This window comes from Podarcis cretensis (assembly GCF_951804945.1).
Source record: "Podarcis cretensis genome assembly, chromosome: 7".
Classification (NCBI taxonomy): Eukaryota; Metazoa; Chordata; class Lepidosauria; order Squamata; family Lacertidae; genus Podarcis; species Podarcis cretensis.
In genome coordinates this window covers 70,867,672-70,874,979 of record NC_137176.1, presented here as the reverse complement: position 1 = coordinate 70,874,979, position 7,308 = coordinate 70,867,672, and positions in this window count along the sequence as shown.

Sequence of the window (7,308 nt, the reverse complement as noted above, 5' to 3'; positions counted from 1 at the left end):
TACCTTGCTGTAAAACCATCTGGCCCTGGGGCTTTCCCATTTTTCAGTTCTATTATTACTTCCTTGATCTCCTCGATGTCAATTGGGGTATTCAGCCTCTCTATTGCTTCTGTCGGGATCTTTTGCACCTCTTTCTCTTTTAGATATCTTTCTATTTTCCTCATATTGTTCTTTTCTTTGTGTCTATACAGTTGTCTGTAAAAGTCCAAGAATCCTTTTCTAATATCTTTAGGGTTGGTTATCTCTTCTCCTTCCACTTTAATTTTATTTATTGTACTTTGCTCTTTTCTTTTCTTAATCTGCCAAGCAAGCCACTTTCCTGATTTATTTGCGAATTCAAAATTCTTCTGTCTTAGTTTTTTAATATTCCATTCCACCTCTTTGTTTATTATCATTGCAAATTGGGTTTGTAAAACCTTAATACTTTGTTTAATTCTCACATTGTTTGGTTTTTGGATTAGTTTTTGTTCGTTTTCCATGATTTGTTTTAAGATCTCTTTCTTTTCTTTCTCTCTCTTTTTTTTTAATTGAATTCTGTTGTATAAAAAACCCTCTCATCACCGCCTTGCTTGCATCCCACACTATACTCATCTTCGTTCCTTTGTTGCAATTGTCCTCAAAATATTCTTTCAGTTTCTTCTGTGCCTTTTGTACAACTTTTTGGTCGTCAAATAGAAAATCATTCATTCTCCATCTGAATGTTCTTTCTTCAAAGCCTTTGAGTTCTAACTTGATAGGGCTATGATCTGAGATTACTCTTGGTTCAATTTCCACTTGAAGAATTCTTGGAGTTAATTCATTTGAAATCCAGATTTGATCAATTCTAGACATTGACTGATTTGGTTCTGAATAGAATGTAAATTGTTTTCCCAGTGGGTGTCTTAACATCCAGATGTCTATTAAATTGCAATTTTTAACCATTTCAAAGAATGTTTTGGGTAGTTTACCTTCTTTCGATCCATTGTTTCTCAGTCTATCCATTTCTGAAGAAACTACCCCATTCATATCTCCCATCACAATTATTTTTTGATCCACATATTCCAACAATTTTTCTTCCAAATTTTTATAAAAATCAGTTTTATTTCCATTAGGTGCGTAGATCCCGACAATTATTAATTTTTCACCTTGCCAATTAATTTGAACAGCAATGATTCTTCCTTCATCATCCTTAAAAATTTGCTGGGCTTCAATTTTACTTTTTACATACAGAATCACTCCTCTTTTCTTTTCCTTATCTGAAGATATAAATTCATTTCCAAGTCTTTTATTAATCAGAATTTTCCTGTGCCTTTTTGCTACGTGTGTCTCCTGCAGACAAATTATATCTAAATTCTTTTTCTTTAAAAATTGTTCCACCTTATTCCGTTTTTTTTTTCATTCAATCCGTTAATATTCCAGTTCCATATCTTTAGTGCCATATTGTTTCCAATTAATAAAAATAAAAATTCCTCTAATTTATTTTGTTATAATCTTTCCTCTTCTTCCTCTTCTTCTTCTCCTTCTTCTATCTCCTCTTCTTCATCTAGTTGTCCTCCAATTTTCTTCTTTACATCCACTCCTCCTGTTGCTCCTTTAACTTCTTCTTCTTCCTCAGCTGTTAATTCTTTGTATTTTCTCTGGAATTTGCCTATCTCCTCCGGGCTGGTCAATCTGTGTCTCTTATTTTTGTAAATAAAAGAGATCCCTTCCGGGAACTCCCACTTGAATTCTATGTTGTTCTTTTTGAGCACTTGCACTTGTGATTTGTAAGGGTCTCTCCGTTTCAACAGTCTAATTGGAATGTCTTTAAAGATAATTATGTAGCAACCATCTATAGACAATCTTTTTTCTCTGTTTTTCTGAAGAACCAAATTTCTCATATCTCTATCCTTAAAAGTTATAAGGCAATCCCCTGGAAATTTCCTTGCTTTGGTCGTTCTCACTTTCATTCTGAAAGCATTCTGCACTGTATTTGCCACCTCCTTTTCCTGAAGCTCCAACCACTGTGCCAATTCTATTTTTTGTCTAATATTCTCACCTTGACTTTCTGGTATCCCTCTCAACCTTAAGTTAACTTCCCATTGTCGAAGTTCATTCATGGAGATCGCATCCCACATTTCTTCTTGTGATTTATTAGTTTCCAGGAGACCAACCCTGATTTTGTCATCTTCACGTTTTAGCTCCTTCATTTCCAATTTTGTCCTTTTCATTCCTTCTTCTAACACATGGGTTCTTTTAGATACCTCTTTAATTTGTCCTTTCAACTCATTTACTGTTTCGTCTATTTTCTTATCCATTTTCCCAATCTTTGAGTCCACCTGTTCAATCTTAGTTTCTAAGTTCTTCTCACTCTGTCTGATCTCTGCAAACATTTTTAGTATTTCAGATCTAAATTCTGATTCTTGCTTGGACCCCTTTCTTTCTGCCGGGGTCCCCCCATCCGCACCTTTCTTTGGTACATGCGACATTTTACACAATTATATTAATAACACATCAATTAAATATAAAGCCTATTTCAATATTCAAATTCCAATTACCTATCCCGAAAAAAGGAAATTATAAATTAATTTTTCCAATTTTTCCAAAATTCAAATCAAAATTCAATCATTTAAGATCAAAAAAGATCATCAGAGTTCAATATATTTTGTCCTAATATGGTTATAATAAGTCTTTTTAATTAAATGTCCAATATTTTCATCTTCTTGCCACCAATTAGGCTAATCCACCAAATAAGATAATCCAAGAGCCAAAGAAAGGTTTAGGTTATTCCTTACAGAGTAACTTGTTTATTTTTTTTTTAAACCACTCTTAATCTTCTTGCCCTCAATTGGGCTAAATCCCACAGAGACTCAGATTGGCGAAAAGTTCCGAAAAAGATACAGGCAGGTTGGAATTCCTCACCCAAAAGTCAAAAATAAAAAAAAACCGGCTTCAAACACAGCAGGCCAGTCCAGAGAATCAAACCAAAACCAGAAAAACAACTTGTAGTTTCTCCCTCATCCACCAGGAGTCCACCATCCGACACAAAGGAAAAAAAAGAAGAGAACAAAAAAAGAAAAATGCCCAACTTTTAATTTAGATTTCCCAAGACAATGGCAGTAATAGCCTGTCAGTAAAAGTTATTTAAAGTTGTTTGAAGTTATTTAAAGTTGTTTGAAGTTATTTAAAGTAAAGGTACTGTACAAAACAAGGCTTCTTCCCCCTCCTTCTTCTTCCAGGCACACGAAAACAGTGAGCAATGGAGTCTCATTAACACAGTGGAATCTTCCGTTGCGCAGAACTTTCAAAAGTGAAACTAAGTTTCCCTTCTTTTCCCACCGTCACAAAGAGGACTGAAAGTAGCAAAAGAAAGATAGCTAAAAATAGCAAAATATTGTCCTTTTGATCCCCCTCTACTTTCCTCTTCTGTCAGTTATTTTGTTTCTTCAAATATAATCCGGAAAAGTTAGAGAGGAGAGAGAAACTTATCCGCTAGCGTCACTCACATTTTTCACCGCTTTGTTTAGATCTCTGCGTCCGCGATGATTCCAGATGGAAATTGAGCTCTGTTTGACTTCCTTTTGTTCGAATCTTTCCTTAAATAAAGTCCGCATTAATCCATCCTTATTTGAGCTCAAATTTGGTTTTTTTGAGAATCCAGCGCTTCTTCTACAGGCTCGGGGCTTCACTTTTTCGGAGACAGCTATGGCTTCCCTTAGCCCGCTTCTCCCCCCCGCCGTACTCTTCACTCCAAAACGGAGCTACCTGACGGCCGAGAGGTCAGCGATTTGGCTCCGTGGGAACCAGTGTATCTGAACACCCTCCAGATACTTTTCAGGGGACCACGGCGCCCTGTGGAACCCCTATTTTCTCCAAAAAGCTCGGGATTCTCCGCTAGGAAGAAATCCCCGGCTGAGTCGGAGTCGCGCTGAACCGGAAGTCCAGCTGCACCTTGGTTTCTGCATGTTTTGGAAGTCGAATGGACTTCCAGAATGGATTCCGTTCGACTTCCGGTACGACTGTAGACGCACAAATTCATCATAACAATTTAAAAATAAATAAAGAATGTTATCCCTCTTTTCAGCCTGAGTGACTTACATAAAGTCAGTTAAAACAGTGTCTCCTTACAGGCTTACAACCTAAAGGCTACAACCCCCAAGGGGGTGGGGAAAAGCAAACTCAATCACCAGTTTCTAAAGTGATGTGGTTCTTATAATGACCAGCTGAATTAGCTACAGTTCCAGAGAGAGAAGAAGTCAAATGTAGTCTCTTGGCAGAGTCAACAGAATGCAGGCTCATGGGAAATAAATTCAGGAGTAATTTAATTATCCTGTGTTCTCCCTCCTAGGGCTAATAATCTGTTGGGAGACCTTGCAGGTGGTTGCCAGACTTAAGAACTACTTTGTGTGTAGTAAGACCCTTGGGTAAAGGCCTTCCCTTTAAATAAGCTGTCTTATTATTTAGCTACCAAGATTTAGTGCTTGCCTGTTTTAATAACGGATGGTGGAGTTTCATTCTTCTTGCTGTTTTTAACTGATTTTTTTTACTTCCTTTATTTTATTGTTCACTTTACACTGCTGCTAGGAGACAGTTACGGGATGAGTCTGATGGGTCTAGACTCTCAGCAGAGCCAATGGCGAGGCCTTGTGGTCCCAATCTCTTGCTCCTCTATCAGACTATAGCGGAGTGAGAGATGGGACTGCAAAGCCTCTCAATTGGTTCTGCTGAGAGCCCAATTCCATCAGGCTCATCCCGCAACTGTCGCTTAGCAACAGCCATTCCATGAGGCTGTGCGGCGAAGGGAGACCAGAAACCTTTGTGTGCTCACTTCGGCAGCACATATACTAAAATTGGAATGATACAGAGAAGATTAGCATGGCCCCTGTGCAAGAATGACACGCAAATTTGTGAAGCGTTCCATATTTTTAAGTTTAAAGTATATTTGAAAAAATATGTTAATATTTAAATCTTAGAATAGCTTTGGAAGGGAATATAAGCTGTAGGGTTAGAAGTAGAAGACAGTGTATTTTAAAATATTATTATTTGGTTTTTTTTTTTCTTTTCCAAGTAAATTTTTATTGTTTTCCTTACATATTCTTTTCCAACAAACCATATTAATGCCATACATTTCCTTTGACTCTGCCGAGTCGCAACTCCCCCCCTCCCTGCAATTGGTATATTTAACCCCTTTCTATCGCGCAAATCATTCTCACAATAGTACTATTATACATTGAAGGTATTATGTCAATCCTGCTAGTGTCTTGACCTCTTTACAATTCTCCTTTAAATATTCAATAAATTTACTCCAGTTATTTTGGTATCTTTGGTCTTCCTGGTCCCGGATCCTTCCTGACAATTTGGCAAGTTCTGCATATTCTGTCAACTTCACCTGCCACTCCTGGATGGTTGGTATGTCTTGTGTTTTCCATCTTTGGGCCTAAAATAGTATTATTTGTAAGTGATAATATGTGAAGATTTTTATGGTACAAGTAAGCGTGATTTTAAAAAACGGTTAGAAATTATGATATATGTAAACTGCTAAAGATGAGGTAAAATGAAAATCAGATAGGGGGGACTTGGGGAAGCCCACGTAACAATGTTTAGAAAAAATAAGGATAAGACAAGAATTTGTTTGTATTGTTTGTTTTTCTGTTTGTGTCCTTTGGTTGCGTTATAAAATGAATAAAAAAATTGGGGGGGGGAGAGAGAGACAATAAACCTTTGGCTCCTCCTCTTCTGGAACTGTTTCCATTTCTAGCTGTTCACTACAAGAATGGAGTTTTGTTTTTTCCCTTCTCCCTCACAACCACTTTACTTTTTGTGGAGTGTTTCTTTTTTCACGTTGTAAACTTGCAGGCAGAGATAGAATTATCATTAATACCTGTAAGCCGCTCTGGGAGCCTCTTTCGGCTGAAGGTCGAGATTTAAAAAGGAGAGCTTCAATTAAATAAATAAACACATCCTGTGTTATTATCGTACGGCTTAGCCAGGAAATTGAGTATAAATAAGAGAAAATGAACAATAAACATCTTAGCGTCGTTCTGTTCTTTGAACACTACTGGGCATTCCCAATCGCCACTTCCAATCTCCCAAAATCAGATATAATTTTGCTTTCCCTTGCTCTGTAAATATAATTATTTGTTTTTTAAAGTAATTTTAATGAAGGAAAATTCATTAAGTCATGGCAGATTTGCCTCTGGGTTCCATTTGGTAGATTCTAATTGACAGGAGCCAGATAAGTTCTCTGACAATAAGTAAAAGAAATTGCCTTTATTAGTCTTAAATGACTAGCTGAGACAACATTGCCTCTCCTATTTGCAGCTTTGGAGTGTTTTTCGTAGCTCTTTTATGTTTAATTAGCTATTGTCAGGATCAAAGATAACCATTGTTATAGGAATACTTATAACACCACCGTGTTCATAAAAGTGTGAACATTGACTTCTCTTTTATAGCAGACGATGTATCTATCTAGAAATATCTATCCAAAGAGTCTCTTCCTTTCTGGGGTAACTTGTGACTCATTTTAACTCCCTTCACTATTTAGACCCTCATTTTCAGTTTTGCTCCTATGCTTCCTGTGTTATTGTTGCTAATCGACAAAGAGGCCAGTAATTCAATAAAACTGGCCTCCTGGCAGCATGAAACTCACAGGCATATGCATGTAGACATTCGTCCTCAGTTAATTTCCCCCCCAGCAGGTTGAATTTTGGATCTTTTCTTTATTTTTCCATTGTGTGGTTCTTAAAACGTGTATTGCAGAGGGTGAAATAACTGCCCACCAGGCAACTCTTTTTGTACCTTTTATGTATTTGTTTTTTCTGGCTTCCTTAAATGTGCTTCTGAGCCTTCACAAACTCTCTAGCAAGGAATGAGATATTATTAAGCAAAAAGGCTGGGCTTACAGCTAGCTCTATGCACAGACGAAAAATAAAAACATTTCATCAAGTGAACAAGTATATGGCAGGCTCTAAATGTGAGGGTCTGGGGCTTGTGGCCAAACACTTAAAAATGAAGTTTACACAATGGAGACCTGCGGCCAAAGATTTCAGCGGACAGTTTAAATCAATGTGTGAGCCTCTCAGACTCCAAAGCTGGCTTGTCTGATCTTCTGTTCCTAGTAAAGAGCTAGTGTGATATTGGTGGTTAGGTCATCAGAGGAGGACTGGGAGTTCAATGTTCAAATGCTCTCTCAGCCATGAAACACACGATCTCTCAAATGGAATCTACACACATATAAAAATGCTGTGAAAATGCTTTTAAAAAAAAAGTTTTGAAAAATATATTGAATTTGCCATAGCTCACTCTCGCCATCTAGTGTCACATTTGTATATTGCACTTTACAACACACTT